Here is a 21,482-nt window from a genome sequence, read left to right on the forward strand (position 1 = left end):
TGTGAATTCTTTACAAGAGTCCCTGAGAGCAAGGTCACATAAAATGGGAACATGTGTGACAAATGTGGGAATCCTTTCCACGCCTATTTAGATCATGCTGAAACAGTAAAAAATATAATTTGAGGTCATGTGAGTAGATCCTTGAAAATGCATTCCAAACCCCCTGACTGCATGCTAACACACAAGAGAAACATTGTTGAGATCATGCAAGTACATCGCTGGGAATCCTTTCCAAGCTCCCTGAGAGCCTGCTAATACAAACTGGGAACATGTGTTGCAATCATGTGATTACTAACGTGGGAATCCTTTTCACATCTCCTTAGAGCATGCTAACACACAGTAAAAATATATGTAGAGTTCATGTGATTACCTTCCTAGGAATTCTTTCCAAGCTTTAGAGAGCACGCCGACACAAATTACAGATACATGTTTCCAGTGGTGTAGCAAGAGGGATCCTGAGTCCACCCCGGGCGGCATGAGTTTTGGGGGTAGCAGACCCCAACCCGCTCTTACCTGCGGCAGTCGCAACTCAGCAAATGCATGGATGGCCACTGGTGGCGAAAGATGTAGCTACGACACTGCATGTTACAGTGATGTGAGGAGCAATGGTGTGAGGACAACCCTGGGAGAACTCTACAAGCTGCCTGAGAGCATGCCAGCACACAGTGGAAATATGAACAAATATGAGTGTAGTGACTTGTGGGTTAGCAATGACGGAACCCTTTTGGCTCCTGATACACAAAGAAGAATGAAGATGGGTAATACTAAGCTGCGTGTGTGGGGTAGTCATTGGTGGGCACCCAGGGTGAGGAGGAAACTACAATGAGTACATGCTGAGGATCTTTTCAAAGCCCTATTCCAATGCAAAAGGTGAATATCAGACACAAATTCTTCAAAAGTTTGTGATTGTGCATAGCAAATTGAGCAAAAGGTCAAATGTGACAAAATTCTGTAAACACTTTCCATCGTGCATAGAAAAGCTCTGCAAAAAAGTAAGTTTGAATATATTTTCCCACTTGACTGAGTTTGATTTGAGTGAAAATGATCTTGCTACACAGTGAAAGTATCTCGCAAAGTGCAGAAAAACTTTGCATGAGGCATGGGTGAAGGTGAACTTGGATACATCATAAACTTTCCAAAGTCCCAACATTTGTGAACTTCGCAAAACTTAGCGAGTGCCTATAAATATTATTTCTAATCACTATTCATAACCAGTGATGAACATGCAAGTGCTTCCTTATATTTTCTGTCACATGCGCTTGTCTACTTCACACTGGGTTCCCCAACAGCAACCCCTCTCATTTGCATTGCATCATTGCTTTGTTATGTCAGTTTGTATTTTTTCAGAGGGGCAAAGTTCTCCTTTTGTTGTGGCCCCTTGGTGCTGTTGGCTGCCCTGCTTGGGTGGATGGTTTGGTTGGAGGGCACCTTCGAAGGTGGGTGGTGCTTTTCAGTAGTTTTTATTTATTCATCACGTCCCCCATCATGAGTCTATTACAGCCAATGGTTGAGTCCATTATTGCCAATGTACTAAAGGTTAGGATTCCACAGGCAGATCATATTAAAGTATGATCAACTTTGTTATGAAACGCCTGATTTACTGTATGACATAAAAAGACCGCAGCAAGAAAAGGAGTGGATCTACCTAATACGGATGCCTTTTGGCTAGGTTCGTGCTATAGAAATACCATATGCATATATAAGAATAGAAAAATCAGGATTCAAGTTGAGTAGGAATGTAAACATCTGGGATTATTTAGCTAGTATAGAAACTAAAGTTGAAGACTGACTCAAATATTAAGGAAATATTGTCAGGATTCTAGTGTGATAATTTTTATAAAACGTCTACACTCAGACAGCTGATGCAACGTTTCTGAGATGCTGGGAGTTCAGAGATCAGCTGTTTAAGACCTTTGTGACACGCATTGCAAAGAAAATACTTGGTTCTGGGAGACAGGAAATGTCATTTGTTGCTCAGGTCAAGAGTCGGTGTAAGGTAATTAAGAGATAGAATGACAGAATTTTTGTGACTAAATCCTATATTTGCTGGTGTTTGCTTGTCATCTACACACTGCAATGGCCTGTGGCTTGATATATGTAAGGAACACAAAACACTATGTAAAGTTAAGAATACTGAAACATATTTGTGTAATCAGATGATGTGATGAAAAGTACCCTGTTGCTTTTCACTCTGAAGTAAAACAAAAAAGGGACAATAAGCTGTTAAGATGTGTATGAATTTATAGGTTTTCTTAACATCGACGCATAGAATACCAAGCAGCATTGACCTATCCTTAAGGGTGGAGGGACACGCCCCCCATACCTTTTTTCCAACACGAAGAGTGGCTATCAGGCAAACACTCTTCTTGGTCAGCTCAGGCAGCCAGACTCCATACATGCTCTAAAAGCGCAGGCTCCTGCCACCTGAGCTGAACTTTGCCAGGCTGGAGGTGTCCCAGCCCGGTGGGCATGGCAAATCACCTTTAGGACCTCCCCTTCACGATGAGGGGGAGCGCCACTGATCACTTTGGACCTGGGAGCTTCAGTTTTAAGCGATGAAGTGCCCAGGCCGAGTGTCTATCAGTGGCACCTAGTCACAGAGTGTGATGCAGTCAGCAGCCTCACTGACCCCATTCCACTCTGTGACGAGTGAGGAACTGACGCCTCCTCTCATTGGATATCCTACCAACCCAACCCTTCCTAATTCACTGTGGTTTCCCACCTCAAGACGCTGCAGCAGGTACGTTTTGTTTTTGGTGCATGTGTGTGTATTCATGAATGTATATTTGTGAGTGTGTGGTGTGAATGGGATTGTGTGTGCATGTGCGTGTGATGAGAATGCAATGGTGTGAGCGAGTGTGCATGTGTGTATGTGCCCCCCCCCCCTCTTCCTTTAATCACCAGCAGCCACTGGAACAAAGAGCTAAATCTCTAGTTAGAGTCAAACATAATTATCACTTTGGACATAATTACCTTATAGGATAAACAATGATGAGGGTTTGTATCTTTTCCACTAGAGACCTATGTGAACTTAGCCTTTGTCATTTTTAGCATATCTTGTTCTTGACTTCAAGCCGGTCTCTTTTAAACATGGAATGGTCTGCAAGAGTACTCACCTATATAGAGTTGACGAGTGTTGTGTGTATTTTCTGAAATGAAGAATCTATCAGTGCTTTTCAGAAACGATTAAAATGTGTAAGAATGTTTTCAACAGCATTGGACATTCCGGTCCTGTATTTATGTTTGGGTAATAATGTGTTTGCAATGGTGAGTTATCAATATACTAACAAGCAGATTATCAAGACTGTTTGCCGGAGCAGTATCACAAACTGTGATGCAAACTGGTGCAAAGTCTTGTTAAACTTTTCACTATCCAGCACAACTCCTGAATTGCCCTGGAAAGTAGCCCTAAGGTAATGCCAAGTAGCATCTTGCACGACTTTGCGCTTCTTTCCATCAGGAGGGTGTCCCCTGGGTGGAGCATGGAGGTTCCTAAGCAATCACCCTTGCATTGATGCAAAGCCCTAACTACAAGTAATAGTAAACAAGACTTTCGTAAAAAAAAATATATGCCTCCATGAGGCAGGTGTAAAGTATAAAAAAGTTTTTTTTCTCAAAACCTTTCCAACGTTGTATGCTTTCACAAACTTTTCAGACATCTCCGCTTGTCCGCATTCCTACTTTTACGCATCCCATGCATATGGAAAACCAGATCTGTTAATTGAGCCATCTCCTACAAAGCTACTAATGCAGGTCGAGTACACCACCACAACACATAAAAGCCTCCTCCTTACAGCTTTCTGTGACCTGAGAAGAGCCTAGAAGACTGGAACATCTCTCCTTCATGTATCGAGGACAAAGAAGTGTACTCCAAGGGTTATAAAGATGACCTTCTGGCCAGGCTACAGGGACACAACAAGCAACAAATGCCCTATCTGCAGCTGCCCGAGTAACCAGTTCCAAGTGGACCTGCTCTGGACCCTGCTGTTGGCATCTGTTTCTGGAGTGAGCCTAGACCCCAAAAATCAGTCTTCAAGATTCTTGACACTTGGCTGCTGTCAAAGTGTAGCCCTCCTAAATTTTGATGAAACCTGGGACATAGAAACCTTTTGGCTCCAAAGACCTCCGGTGCACAGATACCAACATGCCAAACCAAGTGAATGAATGTGCAGTGCTGCTGGGCCAAATATTCAGGTGCTGCCCCTCTGATCTTTTCCACAACAGCACATCCGATTCGGTGGGACCTCTTTGAGAATGGATGCTGATGAGCGGGTGGTGGCGGCGAAAGTGGGTGGTGGCAGTCCCGGCTTGAATCGTTTAGAACTCAGGCTGCTCATGAAAATAATCATTTTTGGCTCGCTTATTTAGATGCTACCTGAAGTTGTTCTTGAGAGGATCTGCTTCCTTTTAATGTTTTAAAAACTTTGTGTTTTTACATTGCTCTGCATTGTTTGCTTTTTTTCTGTTGGGTCCCCTGACCTTTGGCACGCACTCACCCGAGCTGACATCAAGCGAGGTGCGCTGTCCCTGCCTCGGTCCACCGCGGCTTCCAGTGCCGTTTGAGTGGAGGGCAGGGCGCCATCTTGGGAGTCCCGGATCCCGGTTGGACGAGAGTTAGCGCTCTAGCTGGGGGAGGGAAGTCCTATAATATGACAGGCAGTGCAGGGTTCGCTGAGGCGAGAGCGGGTGGTGGCAGTCCCGGCTCGAACCGTTTAGAACTGAGGCTGCTCATGAAAATAATAATTTTTGGCTCGCTTATTTAGATGCTACCTGAAGTTGTTCTTGAGAGGAACTGCTTCCTTTTAATGTTTTAAAAACTTTGTGTTTTTACATTGCTCTGCATTGTTTGCTTTTTTTCTGTTGGGTCCCCTGAGATTTGGCACGCACTCACCCGAGCTGACATCAAGGGAGGTGCGCTGTCCCTGCCCTGGTCCACCACAGCTTCGAGTGCCGTTTGAGTGGAGGGCAGGGCGCCATATTGGGAGTCCCGGATCCCGGTTGGACGAGAGTTAGCACTCTAGCTGGGGGAGCTGGGGGAGGGAAGTCCTATAAATTGCACATGCTCCCACGGGCGCGCAGCAGGCGTGCCGCCGGCGTGCCAAAGGCAAGCCCGTCTGTGCCCGTCCACGCCCCGGAGGCGCCCAGGCCAGCCACGCTGCCGCACCAGAGCCTGCCATTATGGCGGCCCGGCGTGTCTTTGGCCGCGATGCTCTAGTAGCATTGGACCCGGCAACCATTTCCAGTAGGTGTGCCACTTGTGTTTTAGGTTTTGACACAGAACTACTGGGTTTGGGCTCTCAGGGTGCCAGGGAGTGGGGGGTTGTGGCTACCCTTATTAATGCGCGATCAATGGTTAGACATGCTGCTAACATTTTTGAGTTAATTATTGACAACAAGCTGGACATGGTATTTATTACGGAAACATGGCTAAGGGAGTCGTGGGAACCGGTGGTCGAGCTTGCAATTCCTCATGGGTACCATCTAGCACGTGCTGACCGTTTAAGGTGGAGGGGGGGGTACGGCCGTGGCTTTAGGGAAGCCCGGGCCTTCTTGTGTGAAACCTCCATGGATTTGGTGGAGGGTGAGGCCCTTGATTTCTCCTTCACTTTATCTCCTCATTTTACGCTGGGGGGGAACATTGGTCTACCGCCCTCCAGTCCCGCCAGGTGCTTTTTTTAAGTCCCTGGGGGATGCTATTGCCCCTCGCATCTTGCATTTTCCAAATTTCTCCTCCTGGGCGATTTTAAAATTCACTTAGACACCCCGGAGGCTCCGGGCCCTGCGGCTCTGCTGGACCTTTTGGCCCTGACTCAGCTAACTCAGTGGGTCCTAAACCTACACATGAGGGGGGCCACCTGATCGACCTGGTGTGCTCTAATTTTGAACTAGAGGTTGCGGATCCACTTCCGGTCACATGGTACGATCATTTCTTGATATCATTCTCCTGGGACATTGGAAAACCCTTCAGTTCTCGGTCTTTGACTTCTGGCCCTCCCTACCGTACGATTAATATTCCTGCGCTTACAGAGGCCCTCACTCACTCACAGGCGGCCTCCGCAGTCAACCTGAAGGGGGCGGTTGACAGCTTTACTGCCTGGGTTACCGAGGGGGTTGAATCCTCCTGCAAACCTGCGTCCTCCAGGCCTCACCGGCTTTCCTCCTCGCAACCCTGGTATTCTCTGTCCTCAAAAGAGGTAAAACTGGGCTGTAAGAAATTGGAACGCCAGTGGTGGGCGGCGTACTGTCCAGCAGCTAAATCTGCACTGCGCATGGCTGTTGGCATCTGTTTCTGGAGTGAGCCTAGACCCCAAAAATCAGTCTTCAAGATTCTTGACACTTGGCTGCTGTCAAAGTGTAGCCCTCCTAAATTTTGATGAAACCTGGGACATAGAAACCTTTTGGCTCCAAAGACCTCCGGTGCACAGATACCAACATGCCAAACCAAGTGAACGAATGTGCAGTGCTGCTGGGCCAAATATTCAGGTGCTGCCCCTCTGATCTTTTCCACAACAGCACATCCGATTCGGTGGGACCTCATTGAGAATGGATGCTGATGAGCGGGTGGTGGCGGCGAAAGTGGGTGGTGGCAGTCCCGGCTTGAATCGTTTAGAACTCAGGCTGCTCATGAAAATAATCATTTTTGGCTCGCTTATTTAGATGCTACCTGAAGTTGTTCTTGAGAGGATCTGCTTCCTTTTAATGTTTTAAAAACTTCGTGTTTTTACATTGCTCTGCATTGTTTGCTTTTTTTCTGTTGGGTCCCCTGACCTTTGGCACGCACTCACCCGAGCTGACATCAAGCGAGGTGCGCTGTCCCTGCCTCGGTCCACCGCGGCTTCCAGTGCCGTTTGAGTGGAGGGCAGGGCGCCATCTTGGGAGTCCCGGATCCCGGTTGGACGAGAGTTAGCGCTCTAGCTGGGGAAGGGAAGTCCTATAAATTGACAGGCAGTGCAGGGTTCGCTGAGGCGAGAGCGGGTGGTGGCAGTCCAGGCTCGAACCGTTTAGAACTGAGGCTGCTCATGAAAATAATAATTTTTGGCTCGCTTATTTAGATGCTACCTGAAGTTGTTCTTGAGAGGAACTGCTTCCTTTTAATGTTTTAAAAACTTTGTGTTTTTACATTGCTCTGCATTGTTTGCTTTTTTTCTGTTGGGTCCCCTGAGATTTGGCACGCACTCACCCGAGCTGACATCAAGGGAGGTGCGCTGTCCCTGCCCTGGTCCACCACTGCTTCGAGTGCCGTGTGAGTGGAGGGCAGGGCGCCATCTTGGGAGTCCCGGATCCCGGTTGGAAGAGAGTTAGCACTCTAGCTGGGGGAGCTGGGAGAGGGAAGTCCTATAAATTGCACATGCTCCCACGGGCGCGCAGCAGGCGTGCCGCCGGCGTGCCAAAGGCACGCCAAAGGCAAGCCCGTCTGTGCCCGTCCACGCCCCGGAGGCGCCCAGGCCAGCCACGCTGCCGCACCAGAGCCTGCCATTATGGCGGCCCGGCGTGTCTTTGGCCGCGATGCTCTAGTAGCATTGGATCCGGCAACCATTTCCAGTAGGTGTGCCACTTGTGTTTTAGGTTTTGACACAGAACTACTGGGTTTGGGCTCTCAGGGTGCCAGGGAGTGGGGGGTTGTGGCTACCCTTATTAATGCGCGATCAATGGTTAGACATGCTGCTAACATTTTTGAGTTAATTATTGACAACAAGCTGGACATGTTATTCATTACGGAAACATGGCTAAGGGAGTCGTGGGAACCGGTGGTCTTGCTTGCATTTCCTCATGGGTACCATCTAGCACGTGCTGACCGTTTAAGGTGGAGGGGGGGGGGGTACGGCCGTGGCTTTAGGGAAGCCCGGGCCTTCTTGTGTGAAACTTCCATGGATTTGGTGGAGGGTGAGGCCCTTGATTTCTCCTTCACTTTATCTCCACATTTTACGCTGGGGGGGAACATTGGTCTACCGCCCTCCAGTCCCGCCAGGTGCTTTTTTTAATTCCCTGGGGGATGCTATTGCCCCTCGCATCTTGCATTTTCCAAATTTCTCCTCCTGGGCGATTTTAAAATTCACTTAGACACCCCGGAGGCTCCGGGCCCTGCGGCTTTGCTGGACCTTTTGGCCCTGACTCAGCTAACTCAGTGGGTCCTAAACCTACACATGAGGGGGGCCACCTGATCGACCTGGTGTGCTCTAATTTTGAACTAGAGGTTGCGGATCCACTTCCGGTCACATGGTACGATCATTTCTTGATATCATTCTCCTGGGACATTGGAAAACCCTTCAGTTCTCGGTCTTTGACTTCTGGCCCTCCCTACCGTACGATTAATATTCCTGCGCTTACAGAGGCCCTCACTCACTCACAGGCGGCCTCCGCAGTCAACCTGAAGGGGGCGGTTGACAGCTTTAGTGCCTGGGTTACCGAGGGGGTTGAATCCTCCTGCAAACCTGCGTCCTCCAGGCCTCACCGGCTTTCCTCCTCGCAACCCTGGTATTCTCTGTCCTCAAAAGAGGTAAAACTGGGCTGTAAGAAATTGGAACGCCAGTGGTGGGCGGCGTACTGTCCAGCAGCTAAATCTGCACTGCGCATGGCTGTTGGCATCTGTTTCTGGAGTGAGCCTAGACCCCAAAAATCAGTCTTCAAGATTCTTGACACTTGGCTGCTGTCAAAGTGTAGCCCTCCTAAATTTTGATGAAACCTGGGACATAGAAACCTTTTGGCTCCAAAGACCTCCGGTGCACAGATACCAACATGCCAAACCAAGTGAATGAATGTGCAGTGCTGCTGGGCCAAATATTCAGGTGCTGCCCCTCTGATCTTTTCCACAACAGCACATCCGATTCGGTGGGACCTCATTGAGAATGGATGCTGATGAGCGGGTGGTGGCGGCGAAAGTGGGTGGTGGCAGTCCCGGCTTGAATCGTTTAGAACTCAGGCTGCTCATGAAAATAATCATTTTTGGCTCGCTTATTTAGATGCTACCTGAAGTTGTTCTTGAGAGGATCTGCTTCCTTTTAATGTTTTAAAAACTTCGTGTTTTTACATTGCTCTGCATTGTTTGCTTTTTTTCTGTTGGGTCCCCTGACCTTTAGCACGCACTCACCCGAGCTGACATCAAGCGAGGTGCGCTGTCCCTGCCTCGGTCCACCGCGGCTTCCAGTGCCGTTTGAGTGGAGGGCAGGGCGCCATCTTGGGAGTCCCGGATCCCGGTTGGACGAGAGTTAGCGCTCTAGCTGGGGGAGGGAAGTCCTATAAATTGACAGGCAGTGCAGGGTTCGCTGAGGCGAGAGCGGGTGGTGGCAGTCCCGGCTCGAACCGTTTAGAACTGAGGCTGCTCATGAAAATAATAATTTTTGGCTCGCTTATTTAGATGCTACCTGAAGTTGTTCTTTCGAGGAACTGCTTCCTTTTAATGTTTTAAAAACTTTGTGTTTTTACATTGCTCTGCATTGTTTGCTTTTTTTCTGTTGGGTCCCCTGAGATTTGGCACGCACTCACCCGAGCTGACATCAAGGGAGGTGCGCTGTCCCTGCCCTGGTCCACCACAGCTTCGAGTGCTGTGTGAGTGGAGGGCAGTGCGCCATCTTGGGAGTCCCGGATCCCGGTTGGAAGAGAGTTAGCACTCTAGCTGGGGGAGCTGGGGGAGGGAAGTCCTATAAATTGCACATGCTCCCACGGGCACGCAGCAGGCGTGCCGCTGGCGTGCCAAAGGCACGCCAAAGGCAAGCCCGTCTGTGCCCGTCCACGCCCCGGAGGCGCCCAGGCCAGCCACGCTGCCGCACCAGAGCCTGCCATTATGGCGGCCCGGCGTGTCTTTGGCCGCGATGCTCTAGTAGCATTGGACCCGGCAACCATTTCCAGTAGGTGTGCCACTTGTGTTTTAGGTTTTGACACAGAACTACTGGGTTTGGGCTCTCAGGGTGCCAGGGAGTGGGGGGTTGTGGCTACCCTTATTAATGTGCGATCAATGGTTAGACATGCTGCTAACATTTTTGAGTTAATTATTGACAACAAGCTGGACATGTTATTCATTACGGAAACATGGCTAAGGGAGTCGTGGGAACCGGTGGTCGAGCTTGCAATTCCTAATGGGTACCATCTAGCACGTGCTGACCGTTTAAGGTGGAGGGGGGGGTACGGCCGTGGCTTTAGGGAAGCCCGGGCCTTCTTGTGTGAAACTTCCATGGATTTGGTGGAGGGTGAGGCCCTTGATTTCTCCTTCACTTTATCTCCACATTTTACGCTAGGGGGGAACATTAGTCTACCGCCCTCCAGTCCCGCCAGGTGCTTTTTTTAAGTCCCTGGGGGATGCTATTGCCCCTCGCATCTTGCATTTTCCAAATTTCTCCTCCTGGGCGATTTTAAAATTCACTTAGACACCCCGGAGGCTCCGGGCCCTGCGGCTTTGCTGGACCTTTTGGCCCTGACTCAGCTAACTCAGTGGGTCCTAAACCTACACATGAGGGGGGCCACCTGATCGACCTGGTGTGCTCTAATTTTGAACTAGAGGTTGCGGATCCACTTCCGGTCACATGGTACGATTATTTCTTGATATCATTCTCCTGGGACATTGGAAAACCCTTCAGTTCTCGGTCTTTGACTTCTGGCCCTCCCTACCGTACGATTAATATTCCTGCGCTTACAGAGGCCCTCACTCACTCACAGGCGGCCTCCGCAGTCAACCTGAAGGGGGCGGTTGACAGCTTTAGTGCCTGGGTTACCGAGGGGGTTGAATCCTCCTGCAAACCTGCGTCCTCCAGGCCTCACCGGCTTTCCTCCTCGCAACCCTGGTATTCTCTGTCCTCAAAAGAGGTAAAACTGGGCTGTAAGAAATTGGAACGCCAGTGGTGGGCGGCGTACTGTCCAGCAGCTAAATCTGCACTGCGCATGGCTGTTGGCATCTGTTTCTGGAGTGAGCCTAGACCCCAAAAATCAGCTTCAAGATTCTTGACACTTGGCTGCTGTCAAAGTGTAGCCCTCCTAAATTTTGATGAAACCTGGGACATAGAAACCTTTTGGCTCCAAAGACCTCCGGTGCACAGATACCAACATGCCAAACCAAGTGAATGAATGTGCAGTGCTGCTGGGCCAAATATTCAGGTGCTGCCCCTCTGATCTTTTCCACAACAGCACATCCGATTCGGTGGGACCTCATTGAGAATGGATGCTGATGAGCGGGTGGTGGCGGCGAAAGTGGGTGGTGGCAGTCCCGGCTTGAATCGTTTACAACTCAGGCTGCTCATGAAAATAATCATTTTTGGCTCGCTTATTTAGATGCTACCTGAAGTTGTTCTTGAGAGGATCTGCTTCCTTTTAATGTTGTAAAAACTTCGTGTTTTTACATTGCTCTGCATTGTTTGCTTTTTTTCTGTTGGGTCCCCTGACCTTTGGCACGCACTCACCCGAGCTGACATCAAGCGAGGTGCGCTGTCCCTGCCTCGGTCCACCGCAGCTTCCAGTGCCGTTTGAGTGGAGGGCAGGGCGCCATCTTGGGAGTCCCGGATCCCGGTTGGACGAGAGTTAGCGCTCTAGCTGGGGGAGGGAAGTCCTATAAATTGACAGGCAGTGCAGGGTTCGCTGAGGCGAGAGCGGGTGGTGGCAGTCCCGGCTCGAACCGTTTAGAACTGAGGCTGCTCATGAAAATAATAATTTTTGGCTCGCTTATTTAGATGCTACCTGAAGTTGTTCTTTCGAGGAACTGCTTCCTTTTAATGTTTTAAAAACTTTGTGTTTTTACATTGCTCTGCATTGTTTGCTTTTTTTCTGTTGGGTCCCCTGAGATTTGGCACGCACTCACCCGAGCTGACATCAAGGGAGGTGCGCTGTCCCTGCCCTGGTCCACCACAGCTTCGAGTGCCGTGTGAGTGGAGGGCAGGGCGCCATCTTGGGAGTCCCGGATCCCGGTTGGAAGAGAGTTAGCACTCTAGCTGGGGGAGCTGGGGGAGGGAAGTCCTATAAATTGCACATGCTCCCACGGGCACGCAGCAGGCGTGCCGCTGGCGTGCCAAAGGCAAGCCCGTCTGTGCCCGTCCACGCCCCGGAGGCGCCCAGGCCAGCCACGCTGCCGCATCAGAGCCTGCCATTATGGCGGCCCGGCGTGTCTTTGGCCGCGATGCTCTAGTAGCATTGGACCCGGCAACCATTTCCAGTAGGTGTGCCACTTGTGTTTTAGGTTTTGACACAGAACTACTGGGTTTGGGCTCTCAGGGTGCCAGGGAGTGGGGGGTTGTGGCTACCCTTATTAATGTGCGATCAATGGTTAGACATGCTGCTAACATTTTTGAGTTAATTATTGACAACAAGCTGGACATGTTATTCATTACGGAAACATGGCTAAGGGAGTCATGGGAACCGGTGGTCGAGCTTGCAATTCCTCATGGGTACCATCTAGCACGTGCTGGCCGTTTAAGGTGGAGGGGGGGGGGTACGGCCGTGGCTTTAGGGAAGCCCGGGCCTTCTTGTGTGAAACTTCCATGGATTTGGTGGAGGGTGAGGCCCTTGATTTCTCCTTCACTTTATCTCCACATTTTACGCTGGGGGGGAACATTGGTCTACCGCCCTCCAGTCCCGCCAGGTGCTTTTTTTAAGTCCCTGGGGGATGCTATTGCCCCTCGCATCTTGCATTTTCCAAATTTCTCCTCCTGGGCGATTTTAAAATTCACTTAGACACCCCGGAGGCTCCGGGCCCTGCGGTTTTGCTGGACCTTTTGGCCCTGACTCAGCTAACTCAGTGGGTCCTAAACCTACACATGAGGGGGGCCACCTGATCGACCTGGTGTGCTCTAATTTTGAACTAGAGGTTGCGGATCCACTTCCGGTCACATGGTACGATCATTTCTTGATATCATTCTCCTGGGACATTGGAAAACCCTTCAGTTCTCGGTCTTTGACTTCTGGCCCTCCCTCCCGTACGATTAATATTCCTGCGCTTACAGAGGCCCTCACTCACTCACAGGCGGCCTCCGCAGTCAACCTGGAGGGGGCGGTTGACAGCTTTAGTGCCTGGGTTACCGAGGGGGTTGAATCCTCCTGCAAACCTGCGTCCTCCAGGCCTCACCGGCTTTCCTCCTCGCAACCCTGGTATTCTCTGTCCTCAAAAGAGGTAAAACTGGGCTGTAAGAAATTGGAACGCCAGTGGTGGGCGGCGTACTGTCCAGCAGCTAAATCTGCACTGCGCATGGCACAGAGAGATTACTACATAGCCGTGAGGAAGGCTGAAAGCAACTTTTTTGCTGAAAGAATTATGAAAGCTAATAACAACAAGCAAATAGATTTTTTCTATTGTCAGAAGTTTCTTGTCCCCTTGCGCGGAGCATAAAACTATTTTAGCTTCCCCCGGATGGTGTGAGGAACTGTCTACGTTTTTTATTAATAAAATACAATCTATTCAAGAAAGCCTGGCATCACCAGTGGCGTTGCTGATAATTGCCTTAGTTCCCCCCTGTATACCTACTAATTCACTATTCTCTCAGTTTGTGCAGGCCGATAGTCTGACATTCTTGCCATCCATAAATCACTCAAGTCTGGCTCCCCTTCGGACCCGTGTCCTGCCAGTGCCTTAGCGGGGGTTGCTGAGGCGGTTTGCTCAGAAGTCACTGCTACTGTACCGGCTCAATGGAAGCAAGCTAAACTCCTTCCTCTTCTTAAGAAACCTACAGTGGACTCTTCTCTACCTGCGAATTATCGCCCCATTTCCTTATTGCCGGCACTGGCCAATGTATGCGAAAAGGTGGTATTCCGTCAACTGGAGACCTTTGTGGAAACATCTGGGGCTCTTCATCCTGTCCAGTCTGGCTTCGGAACATGGTATAGCACAGAGACAGCTTTCAGTCACTTTCAGTTAAGGTTGCCAGTCTTCCGGTACTGCTGCGCCACACTCAGGACTTCCGCATCTTCAAGAAAGTACACAAAACGCACATTTTTAATCAGACCATTTAATTGTTTTCTACTTCCTGCCTGTAGTTTTCTTCGCGCCAGGACACTTGTAAGTAATCGTGCGCGCTACAAGTCACTTATAACATAACATAACATACTGCATTTGGAGCCCACTTCCACTACAGACTGCAGCCTTGTCTCACTGGATAAATTCAAGCTAAAAAAAATGTGACTAATTCTGAAGGCCGAAATCTTCAAGAACTTTTGACTTCCATTTCAGAGGCTAAGTCTGAAGATAAAACATTCAACCAGATTGAACCTAGTTTCTGGATCCGATCTACTCTACATTGTGGTCAGCCATAACCTGCAGCAGGGTACTTACTGGTCAAGAGCATCTAGATGACCACAGTTTGTGCTTAAGGCTTTTTGGCTCTATTTTGAAGCTTAAAATTTGAAAAGTAATAACTTTGGTTTCCCTTATAGGATTTGTGCCTTTCGTGTCATTCTTTTTATTGAAAGTTACAAAATATTTTTAAATTGATGTGGGATTTTTCTTGAGTTATGATTTGACCGTATTACTTTTTTGGGGCTCCATAAATACTTTATACATTGCCTCTAAGTTAAGCCTGTCTGCTTTGTGCCATACGTACAGAGAGTGCAGCTCAAGTCAATTTAGTGACTTTAGTTATCCACCCTGACAATGATTGTGGTCAGACTGCTGGTGATCTAAGTTTTTCTCAGAAGGCCGCAGCCTGTGCTAATGAATGTTGAGACTGCTGATTACCAAGGCTGCATAGTATCGATTCAACCTCATGCTTCATTATTATACCACCAGACAAACCCTGTCCATTTATTTGGCTCGTGCAGGTTCTTTTTCATCCTAGCTTATTGTCTTTGCCTCCCCCTTTCTCCTGTTTGTGTTTTATTCTCTATTTCTTTGAATTAAAGCCTGAGGAGGGGAACACCGGTGCCCAAAACTGAATGCCAGTGAGCCCCAACTGCAACCAAAGGCTCAAATTCAGCACTGGAAACATGTAAAAAAAAATCTCACGTGGTGTCAATTGAGAGAGACAGGTTTATATGGGGCTGTCAAAAGTAGCCTTCTGAATCCAGCAATAGTTCTCACGGTTTTGGAATGTAAATTGCAGAAGTTAGCCTAAACACTATGTTAACTATAAATGTCTGGAAGACTTTCATCAAGGTTGCCAGACAAAGCAAAAGGCAAAAATGCATAACTACAAAGATAATAGGGGCCTCATTTATGGGATTTTGGCATAGGACAGCAAATCAAGTTGCCTTTCTGCGCTGCCCTACACCAAATTGAAAGGGCAGGAATGTACCATATTTAAGTAACTGTGCATTTCTGGCCTTTCTCCCTGCACTGGCGCCGTTTCAGCAGCCTAGTGCGAATGTAGGCGTTCTTGCACCATGGTGCAAGCGTGCCTCTGTTGCATGCAGGATTTTTCTTGCGCAGGAAGGAGACCTCCTGCACAAAACAATCCATTGAGGCATTTTCCTCTTTCTATGTGTGCTGCAAAATGCACCACACATAGAAAGAGGAAAAAAAGAAGAGAAATAAACATATTTCTCCTCGTTACACCTCACCTTGGAAGGTTTACAGATTTGGCGCTTCCTCAGGTTTGTATGACTTTGTACATCTCGGAAAGCATGAAATTTCATGGGTGCTGCATAGGAAAACCCACTGCCATGCCTGTGGAATGCCTCCCGGTCAAAAAGTAAGGCAACTCAGCAATGTGCGCTGCATTACCTTACTCATGATTTCGGAGACCACTTAAAGTCATGCAGGGTGGCTTTGCATGGCTTCATAAATCGTATTGAGAGCCCTGCAGCACACATGTACCACTTTAGGTGGTGCAAACCAGGGATCTCATAAATAAGCCGCTGTAAATCTGGGCCGGCATCAAATTCCAAGGGTGTTGCAAAGGTAAACCTACTGCAACACCCATGGAATGCCTCCCAGGCACACAGTAAGGTGACTCAGCGATTTGTTCTGAGTCACCTTACTCACGATTTATGAGGCCGCTCAAAGCCACGTAGGGTGGCTTTGTGTTGGTTCATGAATCTAACTGAGAGCCTGGCATCATGCATGTACCACTTTACGTCCTGCAAAAGTGATACAGGGCTTTCATAAATAAGCCCCTTAAGGTGTCATTTATGAGGAATTGGCATAGAGCTGCGGCGCCGCAGGATTTCTTGTGTGCTGCCCCACCCCAATGTGAAAGGACAGGAATGCACCTTATATATGAAATACAGATGCATTCCTCACCTTCCCCCCTGTGCTGGTGCACAATTCGCTGCCTAGTGCCAACATAGGCACCATTGCACCATGGTACAAGGGTGCCTTCATTGCAGGTAGGATTGTTTTTGTGCTGAATGGGGAACCATCCTGCGTAAAAGCAACCCGGAGAGGCTTTTTCCTCTTTCTATGCACCACACATGGACAGAGGAAAAAACTAGGAAAAATAAAAATATTTCTCCTTATCACGCCTGCTCTGGAGAGGCGAGAGGGTTTGGCGCTGCCGCAGGTTTATGTGATTAAGTAAATCTGGGGCAGAGTCAAAATCCTTGGGTGTTCCGTATGAAAGCCCACCGCAAGGCCCATGGAATGCCTCCTTGACACAGAGTAAGGCAAGGCAGCGACTTGTGCTGCTTTGTGTTACTCCATATCTATGAGTCCATTCAAAGTCATGCAGAGTGGCCTTGCGTCTTCTCATAGATATGATTGAGAGGCTTGCACCACCGGAGTGTCAAAAAAAAGTGGCCCTCAGGCAGTGCAAGTCTCTCCTAAACGAGCACCTCAGGGCATCATTTACAATGAATTGATGTAGGGCAGCTCCATAAGTCTTTTTGCTGCACTGCCCAAAACCAATTTGAAAGGGTAGGAATGCACTGTTTTTACAGAATACAGTGCATTCCACAATTTGGTGCCCAGCACGAGCACAGACACCCTTGCACCACACCATGGTGCAAGGGTGTCTGCATTGTTAGTAGGATTGTTTGGTGCAGAAACGGACACCTTCGTCCTCAAAAACAATCCATGGAGGCGTTTCCTCTTACTATGTGTGCTGCAGAATTCAGTACACATAGAAGAGGAATACATGATTATAAATAACAATATTTCTCTGCTTTCAATATGGACGGCTTACAGTTTTGAGGTATTCCCAGGTTTACATTTCATTGTAAATGTTTGAACGTTTCAAAACCCATGAGTATTGTATGGGAAAACCAATTGAACCTCGCACGGAACGCCCTGCTGGCACAGTGGAAGCCAATGTAGCGATATGCACAGAGTTGCCTTACACCATATCTACGAGGCCATGAAAAGCCATGCAAAGTGGCTTTGCGTGGTGGCCTCATAGGTATGGGTCTGCAATCTGCGCCATCGGAGCGCCCAAAAAAGTGATTCACCAGCGGCGCAAGGGGCTTGTAAATAAGCCCTGTAATGACTTAACAGCATTCACTTCAAAACTGATGAGTGCAGAGGGCTATAGCTACCAGTGGCGACTCGCATAGGGCGAGCTTCGGGGCGGTGAGGTGGAGGAGGGACAGGGTGGGTGGTAAATAAACTCAGACGGAACAGAGGAAAGTAATCATTATGTTCCTCTGTGCCTTCTCGCCCTACCACCCCGCAGCACGCCCTATGCAGGGTGCCACTGATAGCTACAGGTACAAAGTTGCCTAATGAATGGTTGTCTGTCAAACTACTGGATATTAATTAGAGTATTGTTAGACTTGGCATCTTTTGGCATGTTTCCCTTGAGTTTTTGCTTTCTGACCTCTCAGTTTTGACTCTGTTTTTGCTGTTGTAACGTTTCTGCGCACTTTACGCACTGCTGATCAGTGGTAAAGTGCAGGTGCTCCTGTGGTAAAGTATGTTCTGGATTGATGTTTTCACAATTGGATATTTGATTTGCATGTCAGTCCCTAGTAAAGTGCACTACGGGTGCCGGGGTTTGTGAATCAAATGCTACTCGTGGGCCTGCAGCACGGATTGTGCCAACCACGCACGTAGCACGGAAAAAGGATATCTCAGACCTGCCATTGCAGAGTCTACGCACAGTTGCGACTGCCATGTTGACGCAGCCTGTGCCCACACTGGACCGTCACAGAACCTTCCTTTTTCTTTCATGTCAGATACCCCTAAGGTAGGCCCAAGGTACCTCTATGGGCAGGGTGCATGGTATGTGAAAGACAGGACATGCCCAAGTGTGTGTGTGGCGTGTCATGATAGTGAATACAGCCAAATTCGCTCTTCACTATTGTAAGGTCACCCCTTCCCCCATAGGATGCATCGGACCATTCGTTTATAACATCTTATAAACCTAACGGGCCCGGGGAAAGAGGTAAGGAAATTAAGTTTAGTATGCCTAAACTCAGAATCTAAAGACCCAGCTTTTAGCGATTGTGCCCTTTTCATTCTGAGTTCATAAAGGCCACTTTTAGAAAGTGGGTATTATTTTGCTCGGCCATCCGGTGTGCCTCTGCTGGAATGTGGATTGCCTGTCTGGGTTTTTGATGACAGAAGGCAGGAGAGCGGGTGAGGCTCTAGATAGTCTAGGTCAGGAATGGGCTGAATAGGATGGGGGAAGAAGGGGTAGATTTCCTTGCACCTCAAAGGGCCTGGCCTGCCTCTGACAATGCGTTCCACCTCCTGCCAGGAAATCACACCAGAGTAGGCCGGACTGGTTCTGGCCGGACACAGACACCCTCTGCCTGAAAGATAAAAGGATTTTTGTGTACAAATACTGGGGCCCAGACTCCTGAACTTTAGAGCTCATCTGGAACTAGAAGACTGCCAAGAAGAAGAGCCGGAGAAGCTGCGAAAAGGAACAACTGCTTTGCTTGGTGCTTTGCTGGGCTGACCTCCAGTGGCTGCTTCTGTCTTGGGTGGTAAAAGGCCTGGACTGAAGGCACCGCAGAGGGCACCGCTGCAACACCGCTACGCAACCTTGGTCTCACCGGCGACGTTTGTTGACGCTGCCACCGAGCCTCTGCTTGCACAGTGACCTGTGGGCAACGCACTCCGCACCGCCTCACTTCACGCCGAAGCTGTGGCACCACAGAGAGCACCGCCGCAACTCTGCACCGCGACCCTGGTCTCACCGATGTTGCCTGTTGACGCTGCCAGCAAGCTGCTGCTCGCAGCGCAATCTGTGGGCACCGCACTGCACTCTGCACCGCCGGGCTTCACGAGTACACCTTGGCCTCCTTGACGCCGCCACTCCACGTCAAAGTCAATGCTGCTGCTTGCACAGTGGTTCGAGGGCATCACTTGTAAGTCACAGGAAGCACCACCCTCATCCTGCACCGCAGCCTTGGCCTAACAACGCCGGTGCCATCTACTCCCGTTCGTCAGCTGACGACAGCGCTTCAGCAATGATGTTGGCGCTGCTTTTGCACTGAACTGCTAGCACCTCCTTCTCTCACACCGCAACTCTGGTCTAACCAACGACACCATCTGACATCCCCACCGAGCCGCTGCTCGCAAAGCAACCTGGTGACACTGCACACCGCACCGCTGAACTTCGCACCGCAGCACCCGATGCCTGTCAGCTCCAGCGCTCCAGAGAGGAGCTTGACCTGCAACACGAGTGATTTCAAGGGCCCCATTGCCCTGCATTTCTCACAGGTACTGTTTGCGGGTCTTCCCGACACCGTAGCTGGCCCTGCGACCCCGCGACCAGCCAGAACTGTTGGATTGGTTCTTCACGACACCGTGATAGCCCCGGACAGTGCTAGCGACATCAAGGAACTGTGTTTGAACTTCTTTTGATAACAGCATATTTTTAAGTATAGTATTGTGGATTTTAATCGTATTTGGTCTTGCAAACGCTTTACACACTGCCTCTATGATAAGCCTAGCAGCTTGTGCCAAGCTACCAAGGGGGTGAGCAGGAGTTATTTTAGGAGTGTAACTCCCTTATCCTGACTAGAGTGGTGGTTTCCTCCTTGCTTTGGCGCAAGTTTCAACTAGCCAGAAATCCCATTTCTAACAAGTATTCAGACTCTGGCACCACCATTCTGTTAGTCATTGCTGGCTGCTGATCACCCTTGATAGTTGATTATTGCAGACGTCTTGATGCATGTACAACCAGACCTGTTTTGGGAGACTAGGGGACCCTTTGAACACTGGGGTTACTCTGGGCTATGCTTCTTTGCAGTCTCTTGCTCTTTCTAGATATTCTTCACAACAGGAACATGCTGGGCCTCTCCTCCTTGACTGTCTCTCCTGCAAGCCCAAACATGCGCCTCCCCTCTCATAGCAGGCATGTAAGCTTTTAGGCAGATTGTCAGCTCCTCCAGCAGAAAGTGTGGATTTCAAGTAATTTCTCCTCACTTTTGAAAAACTGGCTATCATGCGAATACCAGACGTGTCTCACAGCAGTCCGAGCCCTCTATGGAGCACTCCCTTCTTTGGTCAAGAAGTACTTGGAACTGGAAAGTGGTATGGTTTGTATCCTTTTATACACATTTTCCTGACTGGGGATGTCGATCCAGAGGCGAAATTACATCTTCAGGTTGTTTCTCAGATGCAGCATTTATAGTGGGTGATGGCTCTGGCAGAAGGTAGCAGTTATGCTGGCTTTATGCAGGAGCATCCAAAATAAAGCCTTCATGAAGCAGTAATCATAGAGAGTATAAATATAAAGTCAAGAAACTGGAGATGGTAAGTAAGATGTTTAAGCAGCACACCGTCAACTGGAACTGACCACCTTACAGGCACAAGAAAATACCAGCTTTTCTAAAAGTGGCATTTTCAGACTTGTTTACTTAACATCCTACTTAAAGATTAAAGATGATTAGATTGGCGAAAAACAAATTTAAGAGTTTTTTACTACCAGGACATGTAAAACTTAGAAGTGCATGTCCACAATTTCAAATACACTGCACTCTGCCCTTTGGGCCGTGTAGAGCCTACCCTATGGGTTACTTACATGTATTAAAAAGGAAGGTTTAATCCTGGGAAAAGGTTTATTTTCCCAAATCAAAATAGCAGTTTAAAGCTGCACACACATGCTGCAATGATAGTGCTGTGACATGATTAAAGACCTGCTTAAGTGAGTGACATAAGGAGTGCTACAGGACCACTAGAAGCATTTAATTTAAAGCGCATGAGGACATATAGTTGCCCTCAATTTGGGACTTGCCAGTAAATTAAATGGGGCAATTGGGTGTGAGTCAATTTCAACATGTTTAAAGGAGGGAGCATAAGCACTTAAGCACTAATCAGCAGTCGTAAAGTGCACAGAGTCCTAAGGCCAACATAAATGAGATCACCAGAAAAAGGAGGAAGAAGACAAAAGGTTTAGAGGAGGAACACTCTGAGGCTAATAGGTCTAACTGTCACTGCTTTATATTTATCCTCCTAGTTTCTGAGGAGTCTGTGGTAGCCATGACATGATGGTGGTGAACAAAGTACATTATTTGATTTGTGGATCAAGTTATGGATTTGAAAATCACTCATTAGGCCTGGTGTCAGAAGGCTCCAATCTTCGCAGAGGCAGTGATGCTGTACCCGATCACCCTTCCACCAGTGACTCCGCCACATGGGCGAACTCACTAGTGGCAGGGAAAGGGGAAGTGGACAGAGAAGAGACACC

At 48.7% G+C, this 21,482-nt stretch overlaps 1 protein-coding gene across 1 annotated transcript in view; it reads left to right on the forward strand.

The window, feature by feature from the left end:
• The window catches only part of LOC147747769 (uncharacterized), an 802,967-nt gene that overhangs the window by 17,314 nt on the left and 764,171 nt on the right, over nucleotides 1-21,482 (forward strand). The window lies entirely within an intron of this gene.

Source organism: Lissotriton vulgaris, chromosome 1_1 (assembly GCF_964263255.1).
Source record: "Lissotriton vulgaris chromosome 1_1, aLisVul1.2, whole genome shotgun sequence".
Classification (NCBI taxonomy): Eukaryota; Metazoa; Chordata; class Amphibia; order Caudata; family Salamandridae; genus Lissotriton; species Lissotriton vulgaris.